Here is a 20,454-nt window from a genome sequence, read left to right as displayed (position 1 = left end):
CCAGTAATGGAACAAAATGATATCATGAACCTCTTGATATGGTGCATGGAGAAGGGTACAACATCACATATAAGCTATTTCTATCAAAAATGCTTAATCTGAATCAGACCATCAAGAAACATCCAAAAAGTCTAAATTTGAGGAACATTTTACAAAATAATGACCTATACTCTTGAAAAATGTTAAGGTCATGGAAAAAAAAAAAAAAAGAGGAATTACTCCAGATAAAGGAGTCTAAAGGCACATAGTAGCTAAAAGTAATGCATGATTCTGGATTGGATCCCAGATCAGAAGAAGAAAATGTTTTTTTCCTTTTGCTATCAAGAACATTATTAGAAAAATTTGCAAAATGTAATTTGAATAAGATTACATAACAGCATTGTGGCAAGGTTCATTTCCTGATTTTGATAATTGCACTGTGGTTATGTAAGAGAATTTTTTTTCTTTCTTTTCTCCTTTTTTAATTTATAAAGGAAATATATATTTGAAGTATTAGGGATAAAGAGGCATCATGCTTGTAATTTACTCACAAGCAATTCCAGAAAAAAAAATTAATATATAGAGAGAAATGATAAAGCAAATGTGGCAAAATGCTAACATTGGGAGACTTTGGGTGAAAGATATACAAGAATTCTTTGTACTATTTTGGCAACTTTTCTGAAGTTTGAAATTATTTAAAAAAAAAACCTTTTTCAATAGTCTCTCCTTTGTGAAGCAACACATAACCATTCCATGTTTTCTTCCTGCACTGAGGAACTATTAAATGCTCTTAGGATTCTCATTACCTACTATATTAACTACATATCTCACAGTAATTATACTTATTTATATACAAGTCTTTTTTTTTTTTTTTAATTTTTTTCTCAACGTTTATTTATTTTGGGGACAGAGAGAGACAGAGCATGAACAGGGGAGGGGCAGAGAGAGAGGGAGACACAGAATGGGAAACAGGCTCCAGGCTCCGAGCCATCAGCCCAGAGCCTGACGCGGGGCTTGAACTCCCGGACCGCGAGATCATGACCTGGCTGAAGTTGGACGCTTAACCGACTGCGCCACCCAGGCGCCCCAACAAGTCTATTTTCTTAACTAGATTTTCAGCTCTTTGAGAAAGGAAAACGTGTCTTAATGTCAAAGCTCAAGGATGCTGTGCACACAGTGGTCACGTAGAACATTTTTGTTGAACGAGTTCCTAAAGGCTTGATTTTAATCACTAGACTATACAGCTTGACAAAGAATATGGGCTGAGAGATAAACACTACATGTAATTTCAAACATTATTCTGGTCAGTAATTTCAATGTTCTGTTTACTAGAATTGTCTATTTAAAAAAATGATTGCAGGGGCACCGGGGTGGCTTAGTTGGTTAAGCATCTGACTTTTGGTTTCATCTCAGGTCATGATCTCACGGTTTTGTGGGTTTAAGCTCCATATCAGGCTCTATGCTGGCAGTGCGGAGCTTGCTTGGGATTCTCTCTCTCTCCATCTCTCTCTGCCCCTCCCTCATTTGTGCTATCTCTGTCTTTCTCAAATAAATAAATAAACTTAAAAAAATGGTTGCAAACATTAAAAAAATTTTTTTTAAGTTTGAGAGAGAGAGAGAGAGAGAGAGAGAGAGAGAGAGAGACAAGAGAATCCCAAGCAGGCTCTGTGCTCTCAGTGCAGAGGACACCCACGTGGGGCTTGATATCACGAACTGTGAGATCATGACCTGAGTCAAAATCAAGAGTCTGACGCTTAACCAACTGAGTTACCCAGGCACCCCCACACATTTTTTAATAATAAGCTGAAACTGGGTTTTTCTTCTCTTTACCTTTTTGTTTAAAAGTGGTAAAAGGCTCAATGCTGTAGGGAAATGAAAAAGGAGAATAAAAAAATATTTTACCTGTGGTCAAGTAGTCAGGGAAATGGAAAATTAGCTTTGTTCAGTGTACTACCTAAATAATTAACCCTTATAGGTTATTTTTAGATCAGGAGGTTTATCTATGGAAAAATTATAAGGCCGAAAGGAGGAAAAATAATTTATTTCCCATGATCAGGTATAAACTGTCTTTATAGCTGTCTTCCTTTGGCTCTTTTTTTTTTAATTTGTCACATACAAATAAGTTAAATAGGTATTAAAAGTAAACAGATAAACTTAGCTGAATGTACAGGCGAAAAGAGATGAAATGAAAAAAATGGTATTAGAAGATATAATGATAAAATAGATTAGCTAAAGCAACATGAAAAAAGGATAAAATCATTTTTAAAAAACTATAAGTATGAGTCAAGTGTTAACACACCCAACAAAGGCAAGTAAAGTCTTTTGAGTTGAGGTGGCTGCAAATGATCAACAGGAATTTTCCATTGTAGTGTTTCTAAGGACTGGGGGCTCTTGAGAAAGGACTCAAATCATGATCCTTAGGTTCCTGCCCTTACTAGCAGTACTAGTGGTATATATACATTAAAAATTGTAGGTCTTGATTATAGCTACTTTGGCAAAAGACCAGCTTTCAGATACAATCTTTCCCTTTCCTGCACCCCTGTTTCATCACCTTTCTCTTCTTTGCTTACACAATTAGTAATTACCCTTTGCTTTGCTGTCATTCTGGTTCAGGAATACAAACCTCAGAGCTTGTATATTATTTGGTTTGAAATCCCTTGGTTCATTCTTGTCCTGCTGTTTGATTTCTGGCTTTGTGCCCTTTTGGGTCTCTGAACTCCAGCTTGCTTTGTTAGGCTGCTAGGATCCCCTTTTTAAACCTAAATAGCCAAAAAGCTGAGAATTCTCTTATTCCCCAAAGTAAGAGGCTGTCAGGATATAATTTCAGAGTTATAAATATATGTATGTATATGTGTGTGTGTGCACATATATGTATATGTATGTGTGTTGTATGTGGCAAACAGAACACCACAATGACCATAGGTGCATATTGATGCAGGCTCCAAGATCTCTGAGAAAACTTGAGATCGTAAGGTTAAAAATAACCTGAAAGGACTTGAGTGAATTGCCTTTGGGAAATGTGGTCTGTTCTTTAGTACGCAGATAGGGATGTTCCTGAAAGGAAGCCAGCTGTATATAGCACAGTGCATTCACTCCCTTCTTTGACTTTGCTTCTGTCGTGAAGACTCTTATTGGAACATAGGTATCTGCAAGACTGCTCTTGTATGCAAGATATGTATGATAGCTGAATCGGATGTACATTGTTGACATGCTTTGCTAAGCTTCTGTTGTTAATCATTGCTGACCTGTTTTTCCTGAAAATGTATATAAGAAAATGTACGATAAACCTCAGTACCTCGGGCTGTTGGCTCGGGGTCTCCTGTGCCTCGCTACACTGTGGTCTCTTTTTCTCAGTTCCTTCACTGCCCTAGGTCCGTGGGCCATTTGAGGTCGACATGTGTGTATGTATGTATGTGTGTGTATATATATATATATATATATATATATATATATATATAAATTTAAATATGTATTTGTTAGTTTCCATTTAGAATGTTTTCATAAATGCCACTAGTATTAAAATGCAAAATTAGGGGTGCCTGGGTGGCTCAGTCGGTTAAGCATCTGACTTCAGCTCAGGTCATTGATCTCATGGTTTGGGAGTTCCAGCCCTGCATCAGGCTATCTGCTGTCAGGGCAGAGCCTGCTTTGGGTCCTCTGTCTCCCTCTCTCTCTGCCCTTCCCCTGCTTGTGCTCTCTCTCCTTCTCAAAAATAAACAAACATTTAAAAAAATGCAAAATTAGAATTGTTTTCTTCAGTAGGTTAAACATTCTTTAGACAATGGTAGAGAAGAAGTAATTTTTCTTTAGGAATCACAGCTATTATATCTCTAAAAGTGGAGTCTAACAAGTACCTTTTAAAGCCTTTTTCTAAGCATTAACTAAGTAGTCTCTATAATGCCCTGGGAAAAAGAACCAAGAGAAATTCAGAGTCATTTTTGTAGCTAGAGGAGTTTTACCAGCTCATAAAAGCCACATTTCCCTTAGTGAATCTTCTCTACATGGTGTTGTTTCTCATATTATTAGGTGTGAGCACATAAGGCTACAACTTCCAGAATACCTATTCTATTTATTAATTTCAATGACAGACTAATAAAAAAGTAAATTTTGGCTAATATCTTTTGTAAGAAGTAGACATTACTCAATGTGATCGTTAGGCATGTGGTAGATGTCAATTTGTATAGTTGAGAAAGAAAATCTTAGAACAGGTGATCACAGAGGCAAATATGAAGAGTCAGTGTCACTGGTGAAAATAGAAATAGTTTTTAAGGTATTTTGTACATAAGCAGAAATTATATAGTTTATTCTAAATTTATTGGGCACTTGATATTGTCCTCATCTTTCCATAGGCCTAAAAAAGGAGTTAATTCACAACTAATTCTGCTGATACAAGGGCTATAGTTTTTTTAAAAAAGAATAAATTACAGTACAATTATAACTGTGAATTACTATACAACCCAATTAATATACAATCCAATGTGTATACTGGAAGAAAATAAAATAATTATATGTTAGTAGTAGTTATCTTTAAGTAGTAGGATGGGACTGATTTTTTCCCCTACTTTTTTGTATTATTCAGATTCTTGAGAATAATCTTACATCGCTTAAAAATATTTAATAAATGCTTTTAAATTTGAAATAATTATTTTCTTAGCCAAACCTAGCCAATATCTTCCAAAGTAATGGTCCAAATTCTGGGGTTCTAGGGAAATTTCTCAACATCATTTAATTGTATTTTTAACCATCAAAAAATCTTCCTACATGTATATCTGAAACTAATAAAACACTGTATATTAACTATACTGGAATTAAAATAAAGACTTAAAAAAAAAAGATTCCTACTGCCGTAGGGGAACAGTTCAGATGACCTAGAGTAATTCTAGGCCTTTCATGATTTGTCCTTTCTCTTCAACTTCATCTCTCTTTGCTCTTACATATACTAGCAACAGCAAACTTAATTTCTAGTACACAGCATGATTTTCTTCTGACACATCTGTCTCAACTGCTCTTCTCCTTCCAGTCCAACTAGCAAACACATACTTATTTGTTAAGACTATGAAGATAAAGTATGGGTCATATCAATATAAAATCTTGTAATTCACATATTGCCCAAGTTAAAAATTGGGGGTCATTTTTTACTTCCTTACCTGCCACATGTAGTTCCCAATCCTGTCAATTGTGATTCCTTAGTGTTTCAAAAAATCCTGTATTATTTTTTCTATTTCTATTGCTCCAGCTTTAATTCAAGCTCTCATCAGATTCCTGCTTCTGATCTCACCCGGAATCAATCCATTCTTCACATAGTGGTAAATGTTCTTTCAAAATTTCAAATTCGATCTTGTCATTCCATGTTAAATTCCTTTATTGACCTTTACAATAAAGTCCATTAAAGTCCCATTAGCATGGCAATTCAGGAGGTTCATCTGCAAAAACTATATGGCCAGTTGGAGGTCATGATTTGATAGCTTCTCCAGCCTCTTATTTCCCTTAGTCCCTTCCTCCTCTTCAAACTGCACCCTCCTCCTCCATCTGTGTGCCACAATGCCTGGAGCATGGTAAGTTTTTCATAAATGTTAGATACTTGCATTAACATTTTAATACAGCTATCATCCGAGATAAATAGATTTAAATTCAGCTGGAAAGAACATTTTGAAAAAAGCAGCTACTTTTGTTCTCACACAACCCTCTCCACTTTTCTCTACCCTGCTCTGTGTGCCCCAAAAGGCTAGTGTTTATGGATAGGACCAATACAATCCTTATACCTGTGGCTTCTGCTTGAGTTCAGCCAATGGAAAGCATTAGCAGGAGAATAGAGAGAAAAACAGTTCAGACAAGATATTTATTCCTTTGGCCTCCTGTCTGCTGGTTGGCAGTGGTTATGTTCCTTTAATAAAAACCATTATTTCTGTGAGACAGGCCTCAAAGACTTATTTTAGACAATTACTCCCTTCCCTGACTCCTTGAGGCTTAAGGGTAGTAACAATTTCGTGCTGTTGCTAGCCCCCAAAGTTCTTCAACTTATCTTGCTTTTCCTTAACCCTGGCTACTCTGTTGTAACTAGTTCCTTTATTAAATTCTCCATTATCTTGTTTGAGTGTGTCATTTGACTCCTGCCAGGACTAAGTGATACAGCAGCCAAGGTGAGACTGGACACAATATGATTAGAGAAAAATGTAGAGATAAATATTGTAGAGCACTAGATTCCTAATGGGGACCAGAGGGGGTTGAGGCTGGAAAAGTAACTAAAACCAGACCATGGTGGCCCTTGAATGCTAGGCTTTGGAGTTTGAACTTTACCAAATAAGCCAATTGGAAACAATTTACATAACATTATCATGTAAGCCAATATTTTCAAGTTTATAAGCATAAGAGTGACACCTATAAAGATTTCTTGTGGACTACAAATTCTACCATAGAAAGGTTGAAAAATTAGCTCAATGGTATATGTCTAAATAGATAGTACATCAAAATGAAAAGACCAGGGGTGCCTGGGTGGCTCAGTTAGTTAAGCATCTGACTTTGGCTCAGGTATGATCTCACAGTTTGTGAGCTGGAGCTCTGTGGGGGGGTGGGACGGCGGGGGGGGGGGTGGGTGGGGAGGGGCTCTGTGCTGACAGCTTAGAGCCTGGAGCCTGCTTTGGATTCCGTGTCTCATTCTCCCTTTGCCCTTCCCCTGCTTGTGGTTTGTCTCTCTGCATCTCAAAAATAAATAAATGTAAAAAAAAAAAGATGAAAAAAAAATGAAAAGACCAGATGTCCAGATTTTTAGTTTGGTGTGCTTTTTCCTATATCATACTAAGGGGACTTTCTTTCCTTCAACTTCATTACTAAATATTACTTCATTTACTAAATATAAATTGAATACTCTCTCCATGTAAGGTACTTTATGAAACATTAGGCAGTAATGCTGAGGTAAATAAGATGAGATTCCTATTTCTCAGTCGCATGAACACAGAAGTCAGACTGCATTTTAAGGAAAATGAAAAAAAAACCCCACCGAAAACAAAATAACAAGTACATGCTTATGTTTTAATGTTAAAACAAAAAACTATGTATGATAATGCAGAAAAAGGAAAAACTAATTCTGATGGTACACATGGTAAAGTTCCACAAGGAGGTGACAACTGAGCTTTAAACAATAAGAAAAAGTGAGCAACATCTGAAACAGAATGAACAAAATAATTGAGATTTGAAAGTACTTTCAGAGAATGAGGGAACACCTAATGAGGTTGGAGGTGGAGAGGATGAAGTGTCCTCCCCATAAGGCATAAGGCTGGTCATTTCAGTTGCAGACAGGATTTGAAGAGGCTTAGTACTGTAGAAAATGGAGAGTTAGTCAAGCTTTTTAATAGAGAAGTGATACATAAAAATGTAATATTTGACTGATAGCAGATTGGAAGGAAGAGCAGTAAGTGTGCTATTACGATCCTAGAGGCTATAGACGAAGAAGGCCTGAACTAATATAATGGGAATTGGAAAAACAATATTTAGAAGAGTCATTAACAAATAGTTCTATGACTGTGCTTTGGGAAGGAGAGGTAAATATTGTGGTGAGATTTCAAGTTTGGTTATGACACCAAGTGGGAGTGACATTAAGATAGCAACAAAGAGACAACTTGAAGGGTACTAAATTTGGTTTCTGATGAGGGAAGTGTGAGATGCCAGCAGAATATCAGGTGGTGATTCCAGTAAGTAACAACAAAAGGAGTTTGGAGTTTGGGAGAGAAAGGTTTTTCATCTTGTGTGACTGAAATTCTATACCTATGGAACAAATGCCCCACCTCCTTCCAGCCTCTGGCAACCACCATTCTATTTTCTGTTTCTAGGATTTTGATTATTTTAGCTATCTCAGATAGGTTGAGTTATGCAGTATTTGCCTTTTGTGACAGGCTTATTTCATTCAGCATAATGTATCAAGTTTTATTCATGTTGGAGCATATGACAGGATTTTTTTAAAGGCTGAGTAATATTCCACCGTATGCATATATTCATTCATCTGCTGATGGACATGTAGGCTTTAGAAGCTATCATGAATAATGCTGCAATGGACATGGATATGCAAATATTTCTTTGAGATACTGTTTTAAATTCTTTTTGATATATACTCAGAAGTGGGATTGCTGGATCATATGGTAGCTTTACTGTTAATTTTTGAGGAATTTCCTTAAAGTTTTTCATAGTAGTTGTGCCGTTTTACCATCCCATTATTAATAGTACACAAGGGTTCCAAGTTTTCCACATCCTTACCAACACTTATTTCTGTTGTTTTGATGGTGGCAGTTTTGATTTGCATTTCCCTTATGATTAGTGACGTTGAGCATCCTGTCGCATGCATGGGGCATTTACATATCTTCTTTGGAAAAATGTATATTCAAACGCTTTGCTCACTTTTTAATTGATTTTTGTACTTTTGTTGAATTGTAGGAATTCCTTCTATATTCCAGATATTAAATCCTGATAAATGGTGTAGAACTATTTTGTCCCATTTTATAGGTTGCTTTTCCATTCTGTTGATTGTGTACTTTGCTGTGAAGAAGTTTTAATGTTTAATGTAGTCCCATTTGCCTATTTTTGCTTTCGTTGCTGGTGTTTGTGTTGTGTCCTCTGATTGTCCATTACAATATCATGAAGATTTCCCCCTTATGTGTTCTAATTTTATAGTTTCAGGTCTTATGCTTAAGTCTTCAATCCATTTTGAGATAATTTTGGTACATGGTATAAGATTAAGTGTCAATCTCCATTTTTTTTTTTTTTTTGCAAAAGGACATCTAGTTTTCCCAACACTGTTCATTGAAGAAACTATCCTTTTTCCGTTGTGTAGTTTTAGCACCCTTGCAAAAGATCATTTGACCATATACGTGACAGTTTATATCTGGGCTGTCTGTTTTGTTTCATTGGTCTATATGTTTGTCTTATGTCAGAACCACACTATTTTAATTAATATATTTTTATAATATGTTTTGAAATCAGAAAATGTGAAGCCTGCAGCTTTGTTTTTTCTCAAGACTGTTTTGGCTATTTAAAATCCTTTGGGTTGCCTGGGTGGCTCAGTCAGTTAAGCACTGGACTCTTGATTTCAGCTCAGGTAATGGTATTATGGTTCATGAGATTGAGCCCCATGTTGGGCTCTGTGCTGACAGCACGGAGCCCGCTTGGGATTCTCTATATCTCTGCCCCTTTCTTACTCACATGTGCCCCCCCCCGCCAATAAATAAAATTTTAAAAAATCTTTTGATTTTTTTCAGTGAATTTTTTTTATTAAAAAATTTTTTTAATGTTTATTTTTGAGAGAGAGAGAGAGAAAGCGAGCATGAGCAGGGGAAGAACAGAGAGAGAAAGAGAGGGAGAAATAGAATCTAAAGTAGGCTTCAGGCTCTGAGCTGTCAGCACAGAGCCCAACTTGGGGCTTGAACTCGTGAACTGTAAGATCATGACCTGAGCTGAAGTCGGATACTTGACCAAGTCACCCAGGCGTCCCTTCTCTTTATTTTTTATTTTATTTTTTTTATTAAAAAATTTTTTTTTCAACGTTTTTTATTTATTTTTGGGACAGAGAGAGACAGAGCATGAACGGGGGAGGGGCAGAGAGAGAGGGAGACACAGAATCGGAAACAGGCTCCAGGCTCTGAGCCATCAGCCCAGAGCCTGACGCGGGGCTCGAACTCACGGACTGCGAGATCGTGACCTGGCTGAAGTCGGACACTTAACCGACTGCGCCACCCAGGCGCCCCTTCTCTTTATTTTTTAAAGTGATAACAGACTGAGCCACCCAGGCACCCCAGATTTTTTCACTGAAAGAATGGTTTTTCTATTTCTGACAAAAATGTCATTGGAATTTTGATAGGGATTGCACTGAATCATTAGATTGCTTTGGGTAGTATGGATATTTTAACAACATTAAGTTTTCCAAACCATGAGTAATGGATGTTTTTCCATTTATTTGTGTCTTTTAAAATTCCTTCACCAATATTTTATAGTTTCAGTGTACATGTCTTTTGTTTCCTTGTTTAGTTTATTCCTAAGTATTTTACTTTATTGATGATACTGAAATGGGGTTGTTTTCTTAATTCCTTTTGGGCTGTTCATTGTTAGCATATAGAAACACAACTGATTTTGGATTTCTGAGTTTGTATACTGGAACTTTGTTGAATTCTTTAATTCTAACAGTTGTGTGTGTGTGTGTGTGTGTGTGTGTGTGTGTGCGCACACACACATAATTCAGGTTTTCTACATATAAGATTGTGTCATTTGTGAACAGAGATCATTTTATTTCTTCCTTTCCAGTTTGGATGTCTTTATTTGCTTTTCTTCCCTAACTGCTCTGGCTAGAACTTCCAGTACCATATTGAATAGAAGTGGTGAAAGCAGCTACTCCTGCCTTGTTCTTTTAAAAAAGAATTTTTTTTTTAATGTTCATTCATTTTTGAGATACAGAAACAGCGTGAGCAGGGGAGGGACAGAGAGAGGAGACACAGAATCCAAAGCAGGCTCCAGGCTCTAAGCTTTCAGCATAGAGCCCCAACATGAGGCTTGAACTCACAGACTAGATCATGACCTGAGCTGAAGTCAGATGCCTAACCAACTGAGCCACCCAGCACCTGTCCTTGTTCTTGATCTTAAAGCAAAAGCTTTCAATTTTTTACTGCTGAGTATAATGTTACCTGCAGGCTTTTCATATATAGCTTTTATTATGTTGAGGTAATTTCCTTTTATTCCTATCTGGTGAGTGTTTTCATCATGAAAGGATGTTGAATTTTGTCAAATGCTTTTTCTACATCTATCATTGATCATGTGGTTTTTGCTCTTTGTTCTATGAATTTGGTGTATGTTGATTGACTTTTGTATGTTGAATCATCCTTGTATCCCAAGTATGAACCTCACTTGTTCACAGTGTATAATCTTTTACTGTGCTGTTGAATTTGGTTTTCCGGTATTTTGCCTAGGATTTTTGCATCTATGTTCAGAAGAAATATTGGTTTGTAGTTTTCTCATAATATCTTTGGCTCAGGGTAATGATAGCTTCAGAAAATGAGTTCAGAAGTGTCCCCTCTTTTTCAATATTTTGGAAGAATCTGAGAAGAACTGGCATTAATTCTTGTTTAATTGCTTGGTAGAATTCTACAGTGAAGTCATCTGGTTCTGGTCTTTTTGCTGGGAAGCTTTTGGTTACTGATTCAATCTCCTTACTAGTTATTAGGTCTGTTTGGATTTTCTGTTTTTGCATGATTCAGTTTTGGTAGGCTGTATGTTTCTAGAAATTTATCCATTTCTTCTAGGTTATCCAATTAGTTGGAATGTAATTGTTCAAAGTAGTCTCATAATGTTTTTTTATTTTTGTGGCATCAGTTGTAATGTCTTGTTTTTCATTTCTAATTTTAGTAAATGAGTCTTTTCTCTTTTTCTCAGTTTGGCTAAGAGTTTGTCAAATTAACTAATGTTTAAAAAAAACAACTGTTTTGTTAATTTTTTCTATTATTTTTCTATTGTCTATTTCATTTACTTCTTTTTAAAAAAATGTTTATTTATTGAGAGAAAAAGTGAGAGAGACAGAGAACACAAGTGGGGAAGGGGCAGAGAGAGAGAATCCATGCTGTCAGCAAAGAGCATGACACTGGCTCAATCTCACAAACCAGGAGATGATGAAGTGAGCCAAAATTAAGAGTTGGATGCTTAAATGACTGAGCCACTCAGGTGCCCCATTTATTTCATTTATTTCTGCTCTAATATTTATTATTTTTTTTCCTTCTTCTAACTTGGGGTTTAGTTCTTTTTTTTCAAGTTCTTTGAAATGTACAGTTCGGTTGCTAATGAGGTCTTTCTTCTCTTTTAGTATAGGCATTTATGTTATAAACTTCCCTGTGTTACTGCTTTTGTTGCATCCTGTAAGTTTTAAATTGTTAAGGCTTTTTTTGTGTCTGTGTGTGGTCTAATATTTGATCTGTCCTGGAGAATGTTCTCTGAATATGTATGAGAAGAATATGTATTCTGCTGTCGATGGGTGCAGTGTTCTGTACATATCTATTAGGTCAAATCATTTTATAATGTTCAAGTCCTCTGTTCCCCTATTGATTTTCTGTTTGGTTATTCTATACATTATTAAAAGTAGAATATTGAATCCTACTATTATTGTGTTACTATCTATTTCTTGCTTCAACTCTGTCCATGTTTGCTTTGTATATCTGGGTACTCTAATGTTAGGTGCTTATATATTTATAATTGTTATATCTGTCATTGTATGAAATTGACCTTTTTATAATTATATAATGTTTCTTATAACAGTTCTTGACTTAAACTCTATTTTGCCTTATACAAGTATGGCCACTCCTGCTCTCTTTTGGTTACCATTTACATGGAATAACTTTTTCCATACTTCTACTTTTTGCCTATGTGTATATTTATATATAAGGTAAGTCTCTTGTAAAAAGTATATAGTTGTATCTTATTTTTTAAATCCATTCAGCCACCCTACATCTTTTGATGGGGGAATTTAATCCATTTATTTTTAAAGTTAGTACTGATAGGGAAGGACTATCACCATTGAAAAAATTTTGTCTGTCTTATGGTTATTTTGTCCCTCTTTTCTACTCTTGCTGCTTTTCTTTGTGTTTCATTGATTTTTTTTGTATAGACTTTTGATTCTCTTCTCATTTCTTTCTGTGTATATTTTATATTTTGTGTGTGTGTGTGTGGTTTCTATGAAACTTACATAAAACATCTTAGAGTTACAACAAACTATTTCACGCTGATAATACTTCAGTCATATACAAAAACTCTACCCTTTTATGTCTTCCCATTCATACTTTATGTTAATTGATGTTACAAATCACAAATACAAATATGTATCCATTAACATAGTCTTAAAGTTTTTTGTGATTTTATCTTTTAAAGTCTACACCAAAATTAAAAGTGCTTTACATACCACCATTACAATATTAAAGATTTTTGTATTTGTTTATATATTTACCTTTGCTGGTGAATTTTATATTTCAATATACATTTGTGTTGCTGTCTAGCATCCTTTTGTTTCAATTTGCAATTTGTTCTTTTATCTCAATTTACTGCAAACTGAAACGAAGACCTTGTAAGGCAGGTCTAGTGGTGATAAACTCCTCATATTTTGCTTATCTGTAAAAGTCCTTATTTCTCTTTAATTTCTGAAGGACAGCTTTGCTGGAAACAGTAGTCTTGGTTGGCTGTTTTTCTCCTCTCAGGACTTTGGATATATCATCCTACTCCTTTCTGGCCCATAAAGTTTTTGCTAAGAAAGCCACTGATAATCGTATAAAAACTTCTTTAAACTTTATGAGTTGCTCTTGTTACTTTCAAGATTTTTTAGTTATCTTTAACTTTTGGCGGTTTGTCATGTGCCTTAATGTAAGCCTCTTTGGAGGCTTACAGCCATTATTTCTTCATATAAGCTCTCCCTTTCACTTTTCTCCTTCTGTAAGTCTCATGATGCATATATTGGTTTGCTTGATGTTGCCCTATAAATTCCTTAGGCTTTCTTCACTTGTCTTCATTTATTTTCATTTTTTTCTTCTGAATTGATAATTTCAAATGATATTTCTTCAAGTTCTTCCTTTTGCTTGATTTAGTCTGCTACTGAATGCTTCTACTGAAATTTTTTTTTCAAAGTTTTAAAATTTATTTTGAGAGAAAGAGAGCAAGCAGAGGAGGGGCAGAGAGAGAAGGAGAGAGACAATGCCAAACAAACTCCAGTTAGTGCAGAGCCTGAAGTGGGGCTCAATATCACAAACTGCGAGATCATAACCTGAGCGGAAATCAAGAGCCCGATGCTTAACCAACTGAGCCACCTGGCACCCCTCTAGTGAAATTTTCAAATTAGTTATTCTTCATTCCATAATTTCTGCTTGGTTGTTTTTTAATTATTTCTATGTCTTTGTTGATATTCTCATTTTGTTCATGCATTGTTCTCCTGATTTTGCATAGTTGTGTATCTGTATTCTCTTGCAGCTCATTTAGCTTCAAAAAAATTACTTTGAATTCTCTGTTAGGAAGTTCATAGATGTCTGTTTCTTTGGGGTTGGTTTTTGGAGATTTATTTTGTTAATGTGATTGAATCATGTTTCTCTGTTTCTTCATGTACCTTGTGATTTTTTTCCTGAGTTTTATGCATTTGGAAAAACAGCCACATCTCCCAGTCTTTATAGAATGGCTTTGTACAGAGGAAGACATTCACCAAACAGCCCAGCTACAGAATATGAGGGTTTTGTGATTTCTCTTGGCTGTGTATGTAACTTCCTAATCAGAGGTTTGCAGGTTTCTTTTTCAGGAGCCCATAATCTTACTCCCTCTGGTGTTTGCCTGCAGCACTGCAGTCTCTCTAGTGCTGCAGCAGCAAGTCAACTGCTCTCCTTTAATCTCAGTGGCCTCTTAGCATCCAAAGTGTGTCAGCTCAAGTACCCTAAGTCAGAAGAGACAGAAACCAATCCTTTGCGTAGCACCCTCCCCCACAAACTGAACTGCTGCATGCATGCTACACTCCTTTCCCTTCTTCCCAGAGGATGAGCTGGGAGTTGCATGCTTTCTCCACACCACACTGAGCTATGCCAGCCTCTGCATTATTTTAGGCTCTCTAGTGTCACTGCAAGTTGCCCTTGCTCTCACTTGCTTTCCGTGGCCCCAAGGCACCCAAACTATGCTGGTTTTATCAGCACTCTAAGTCAGATGAGACAAACCGGTTCCTTGGGCAGTCTTCAAAAGTTGAAACATTGGATATACATTCCACACTTCACTCTCCTTCTCCTTCCAGTGAGAGGCTACAAGTTGGGTGTTTTCTGATGATCATAATAAGCTGTGCTGGCTTAGAGTCTTTCCCATTTTAATGCAGCTTTTCTTGGCTTGTTCTTAGCTTTGCGCTCACCTGGGGCATTGCAATTTCTTAACTGGTTTGTGGAATTCTCACAAAGGTATTTTGGTCCGTATATTGTTGTTAAGTTAGTGTCTCTGTGGAGAAAAGAAGGGTCGGACTTCCTATTCCATGATTCATTAACAATGTTTTTAGCTATATGAGATAAAATATTGACGATGAAGAGGCTAAAAAAATGATTAAAAGTAATAAATGAGTCATAATTTTTCATATAAAATAAAACAAGTAAGATCAAATTTAAATTGAAGGCAAACACTACTTATGAATGTATTAGGTTTCATAAAAAAGAAAAATTTTGAGAACCTGGTAAATAAGCTACATGAAGATATATGAAAGAAACAGTTGATTTACTTAGATTAGATGAGGAAGTTGAGAAGGGCAGTGCTTATAAATAGTACCTCAATAAATATTTATGGAAGTGAACTGCTAATTATCTTTACTTACGTAAAGAGAAACTAAATAAGTGATGATAAGCAGTTGTCTGGTCCAGTAAGTGCCAATCAAGAGGGTAAGGAATAAGATCACAGCAGGAGAGAATTAGGAAAATTCTTCTAAAAATAAGAACTACAAGAAATTAACATACTTCTTCAAGGACTATTTTATAATTCTCTTAAAGAATTTGTTTTATGTTTATCCATTTTTTGAGAGAAAGAGAGAGAGACAGAGCACAAGCAGGGGAGGGGCAGAGAAAGAGGGAGACAAAATCTGAAGCAGGCTCCAGGCTCTGAGCTGTCAGCATAGAGCCTGACGTGGGGCTTGGACCCATGAACCGCGAGATTGTGACCTGAGCCAAAGTTGGATGCTTAACTGACTGAGCCATTGAGGTGCCCTTTAGGAATTTTTTCTCATAAAGAAAAAAACAAAACTCCATGGTTTTTAGTAGCAAGGTGCAAGAAATTTACCTAGAATACTTATCTACTTAGGACAGATTGAAAAGCATAAGACTGGACCAAAACGTATGATAATATACTCTAGGGTACAGGTCCTGAATCTGGTGACACTAGTGAGGATGAATGAAAGAAGGGCTGGAATAAAAACTTGAAATAATTTGAACAGAAGGAGGAGTTAAGGAAAAAATAGCATTGGTAACAAAAAAAAAAGTAATGTTCTTGCTTATGTTGATCATTTTCCTTCACTGTTTCCATTCTCTTGTCTTATTCTGGAAGCTCTGCTATCATTTCCCTACTCTGCTTGCCCAAGGTTTTCCTTTCATTTATTTACTCACTCACCCATTCGACTCGTTTATTGAGAGACAGTCATTGCCATAGATCCTGGGAACGGTATGATCAATTACTGGGAACAAGATAGATCAATTACTGCAAGGAGCTTAGGATGGAGTTGAGGAAATAGTTGAAAAGGGAGAAAAGCACTATACTGTAATGGGCTTGCAATAAAGTAAGAGAACTGCAGAGCACTAGAGGAGAACACAGGAGGGGTACTTTGCTCAGCTTTGGAAGTTGACCAAAAGCCTTTTGGAGGAAACGGAGGATAAGTAGGAGTTATCTAGGAGGAAAGATAGAAGAAAAAAATTTGGAGAAATTGAAAATTGCAGCACTGAATTCAAGATGGAAGTGAGAGAAGTAAAACTAGAGGTAAGCAGAAGCTAGATTTAAGCAATTTTAAGGAGTTAGAACTTTAAGAACAAATAAGAAGCTATTAAATGGTGAAAATCATTAAAGGAGTATGAAAGGTTTAGATTTGCATTCAGAAAGATAAAAAATGGTTGTAGAAAAAGGGATAAAAAAACACTGTAAAGAGGTTTCATTTGGATAAGTAGTCGGATTCTTTCAGATATTGTGAAGAAGAGCATTGAGATGATAAATTTAACTTTGGTCATGTTGAGTATGAGATACTTCTGGAATATCCAACAAGAGATTTACAGTAGATGATTAGAAATATCAGTGTGGGGGTGCCTGAGTGGTTCAGTCGGTTGAGCATCTGACTTCAGCTCAGGTCATGATCTCACAGTGTGTGGGTTCGAGCCCCACGTCTGGCTCTGTGCTGACAGCTCAGAGCCTGGAGCCTGCTTTGGATCTGTGTCTCCCTCTCTGTCTGCCCCTCCCCCCGCTCACACTGTGTCTCTGTCTTTCAAAAATGAATAAACGTTTAAAAAAAGTTAAAAAAAAAAAAGAAATATCAGTGTGAAGTTTAGGGAAAAGACCTAGGTTTACTGAAGCTTTGTAGGTGGATGACCTTACCCATATAGAATACAGTGTGAATGCAAAGTCTAAGGGAGAACTCTGAAAAATAACCGATAGTTAATGACTGAGCCAAAAGTAGGAGCCTTCAAAGAAGCTAGAGAAAGAGGAAACAGTTTAAAAGAGGGAACACCATTTGCAATGACATAGATGGAGATAGACTATGATGCTATGTGAAATAAATCTGTCACAGAAAGACAAATACCATATGATTTCATTCATGTGTGGAATTTAAGAAACAAAACAAATAAGCAAAGGAAGAGAAAAAGAGAAAGCAAAATCCACAAAACAGACTTAAATTAACTATAGAGAACTGATGGTTATCGGAAGGGAGGTAGATGGGGGGATGGGTTAAATAGGTAATGGGGATTAAGGAGTGCACTTGCTATGATGAGTAACGGGTACTGTATGAAATTGCTGAATCACTATATTGTACACCTGAAACTAATACTACACTGTATGTTAACTAACTGGAATTTAAATAAAAACTTAAAAAAGAAATTGAAAAAAAACATTAAGGATATATTAAGGAAAAATTATGTTAGGGAAAAATTAAGGAAAAATAGAAAACAAATAAAAAAAATAAAAGGAGAGAACAATGTCAAGGAAGATAATTGTTTCAAGGAGAGAGTGATTAAAAGTGGTACCCAACCCTGACCTGCATCCTCTAGGCTTTCCCTTTCTTTCTTAGAACTAGGCCCTCAGGGGTAGCAGTCAAATTATCTGATAAATTTACCTAAAATCGGTGGATTCTAAAGGCTTAATCTGTTACCCCAAACAGGATTTTCATTGAGGTAGTTTTTTGAGACAATGCCTTCATTCCAAAGAATAATTATTATAATAATAACATTAATACTAGTAGTGCTAGTAGTAGTAACAATAGCAGCTAACATTTATTGAGTGATTATTGTATACCAAGCATTTCACTATTTAATCCTCATAACAACCCATGGGGTAGATACAGTTAGTGTCCTCATTCTACAGATGAGGAAACGAAGGCACCAAGACACTGAGCACTTATGCAAGTTCATGCAAGTGGAGAAATTAATGTTTGAACATAAGTAGTTTAACTCTAGAGCCTGTTTTCTTTTAGAAGATGAGCCAGTGGAGACAAGTGTTTGAGACCTGTAGATTTTTCAGTGTACCTCAAAATATATTCAAAGGGTTACCATTTGCTCTGTTTATGCATAAGCCTGAATTTGAGCAGCGTATCAGTTTAGAGGGCACAAGCTTATTCCATCACAGATCTTGCTTACTGAAAATTGTTTTATTGTTTCTTTAAATTAGAATTAACAATTGAGACCTATAATATTTTAAAAACTAAGGGATTTTAATGAGCCCTCTTCACATTACAGGTAATATTTGGCAAATTTGATGGTGAGTGTGCTGATAGGTTTCTTAAAGATATTTAAGATCATTATCATTAAAATGATGGCAAAAATGGAATATCTGACATTTGTGTATGGGTATTAAAAGTATGTGATAAGTGGGGTTATTAATAGAAAATCATGTATTATATAATATTCTAAATTAAATATAATTTCTGAAAACTTTGCTTGAGTATTAAGATGAGTAGGAGGAACCCTAAAAATAATAAAGTTCAGTTGATTAGAATAAGACTAGCAAACTTTTACACATAAAGTAGAAAAAGCAAGCCACATACAAAGTTAGGAGCTGCAGATAAATACCTAAAATTTTTCACTTAATAGTTCTGGTAAGGATTTTGATGATATTCATCTCATCTGCATCCCATTGAACCCTGTTCTATTATATAATGAGTGTCCCCAATAAAATAGTAATGTCTTCAAGTAAACATGTCCTTAAGATAAAATTATTTTAAAATTAAAAGTCCATTAGAAATCTAGGATAAATGTGCTAGTCTTTGAGAACTGGCAAAACAATCTGGAAAAGAGTTATTTGAAAAGGAGAGAATTGCTGAGTCAGTTCTGAAACCGAGCCATGGGAAGTCCCTTAATTTAGAAGTGTTTCAACTGAATCATGATTCTAGTTTCTTGCTGCTGAAGAAGTAAAATTTCTTAATTCATTCAAAGGAGAAAGTCAGTTCTGTTTTTATATATCCCAAAACCTGGAGCCTATATTTTACTTATTTTATAATTCATTCAAATAAGAATCTCCAGATATTAGCATACAATTTTATACATAGTTAAATGAAAAAGGATGCTTTCTTTTAGGCACCTAGTTAGGATGCAGATAAATTATTCCGTATTCTAGGGATATTTGTGCCTACATAACTACTGTTGTCTATTACATTAGGGTCAGAATTGACATGATTTTACTATTCTAGGTCTTCACCAACACAACTTTATTAATCCAGAAAACTCTTACCTGGGACGATAAAACTTACAAATACTTTAGTATTCATTCTAGGAACTTCTTGAAAGATCCATGAACTCTTAAATAGCATCAAAGATACCTGACATAGCAAGACCTTTTTAAACTCTCACCCTCAAACCCTTGCACTGGAGGTGGCTTGCATATTGCTGTGGTACTAAGGCCCTTCCCATGGAGTGAGGCATGCTGTGGGCACAGGGTCCTGGCCTCCACTGCTGGCTTTGGGGGACTGGCCTGTTTCAGGACTGTCAAGTGGCCTGGCCCTCAGGTGTGGCTGGAGATATGGGAGGAGGGGCAGCCGTGGGGTAAGGAGCACCTGGTGTTTGGCACAGTAGATCACAGTAGTTCTAAGTTTGACACTGATATGCTGGTTTCACTTCTGAGGCAAGAAAATGCAAATGATATTTGTGTAATAAAAATTCCTCCAGGGGCACCTGGGTGTCTCAGTCAGAAGTGTCTGACTCTTAGTTTTGGCTCAGGTCATGATCTCACAGTTTGTGAGTTCAAACCCTGCATTGGGCTCTGCACTGACAGTGTGGAGCCTGCTTGGGATTCCCTCTCTCTGCCCCTCCCCTGCTCGTATTCTCTCTTTCTTTCTCTCTCAAAATAAATAAATAAACTTAGAAAATTAAAAACAAATTCCTTCAGTTATGAAATACATAGATTACTTTGTGATTGGGCGTGGAATCTCTACCAGATACTTACATGTCATAGCTACTTCATTGTGAAAAGGTACAAACACCTGAGATATAAAAAGTGAGCCTCACATTAAGATCTAAAGGAAGACAGATCAGAAGACTTAGTATTGTAAAATGGCAATACTACCCAAAACAATCTACAGATTCACTGTTATACCTATCAAAATCCTGATGGCTTTTTTCTTTTTTTCAGAAACGGAAAAGTCAATCTTCAAATTCATATGTAAGGGACTCTAAGAGTTAAAACAATTTGAAAAAGAAGAACAAAGTTGGAGGGCTCTCAATTCCCAATTTAAAAACTTACTACAAAGCTACACTAATCAAAACTGTGTAAGAC

General features: G+C 36.0%; 1 protein-coding gene across 14 annotated transcripts in view; it reads right to left on the bottom strand.

Moving 5' to 3' along the window:
- The window catches only part of GPHN (gephyrin), a 636,202-nt gene that overhangs the window by 117,372 nt on the left and 498,376 nt on the right, over positions 1-20,454 (bottom strand). The gene's annotated exons all lie outside the window — the stretch shown is intronic.

The sequence above is a fragment of the Prionailurus bengalensis genome, chromosome B3 (assembly GCF_016509475.1).
Source record: "Prionailurus bengalensis isolate Pbe53 chromosome B3, Fcat_Pben_1.1_paternal_pri, whole genome shotgun sequence".
NCBI lineage: Eukaryota > Metazoa > Chordata > Mammalia > Carnivora > Felidae > Prionailurus > Prionailurus bengalensis.
Note: the sequence above shows the minus strand (reverse complement) of the source record. Positions and strands in the feature narration are given on the sequence as shown.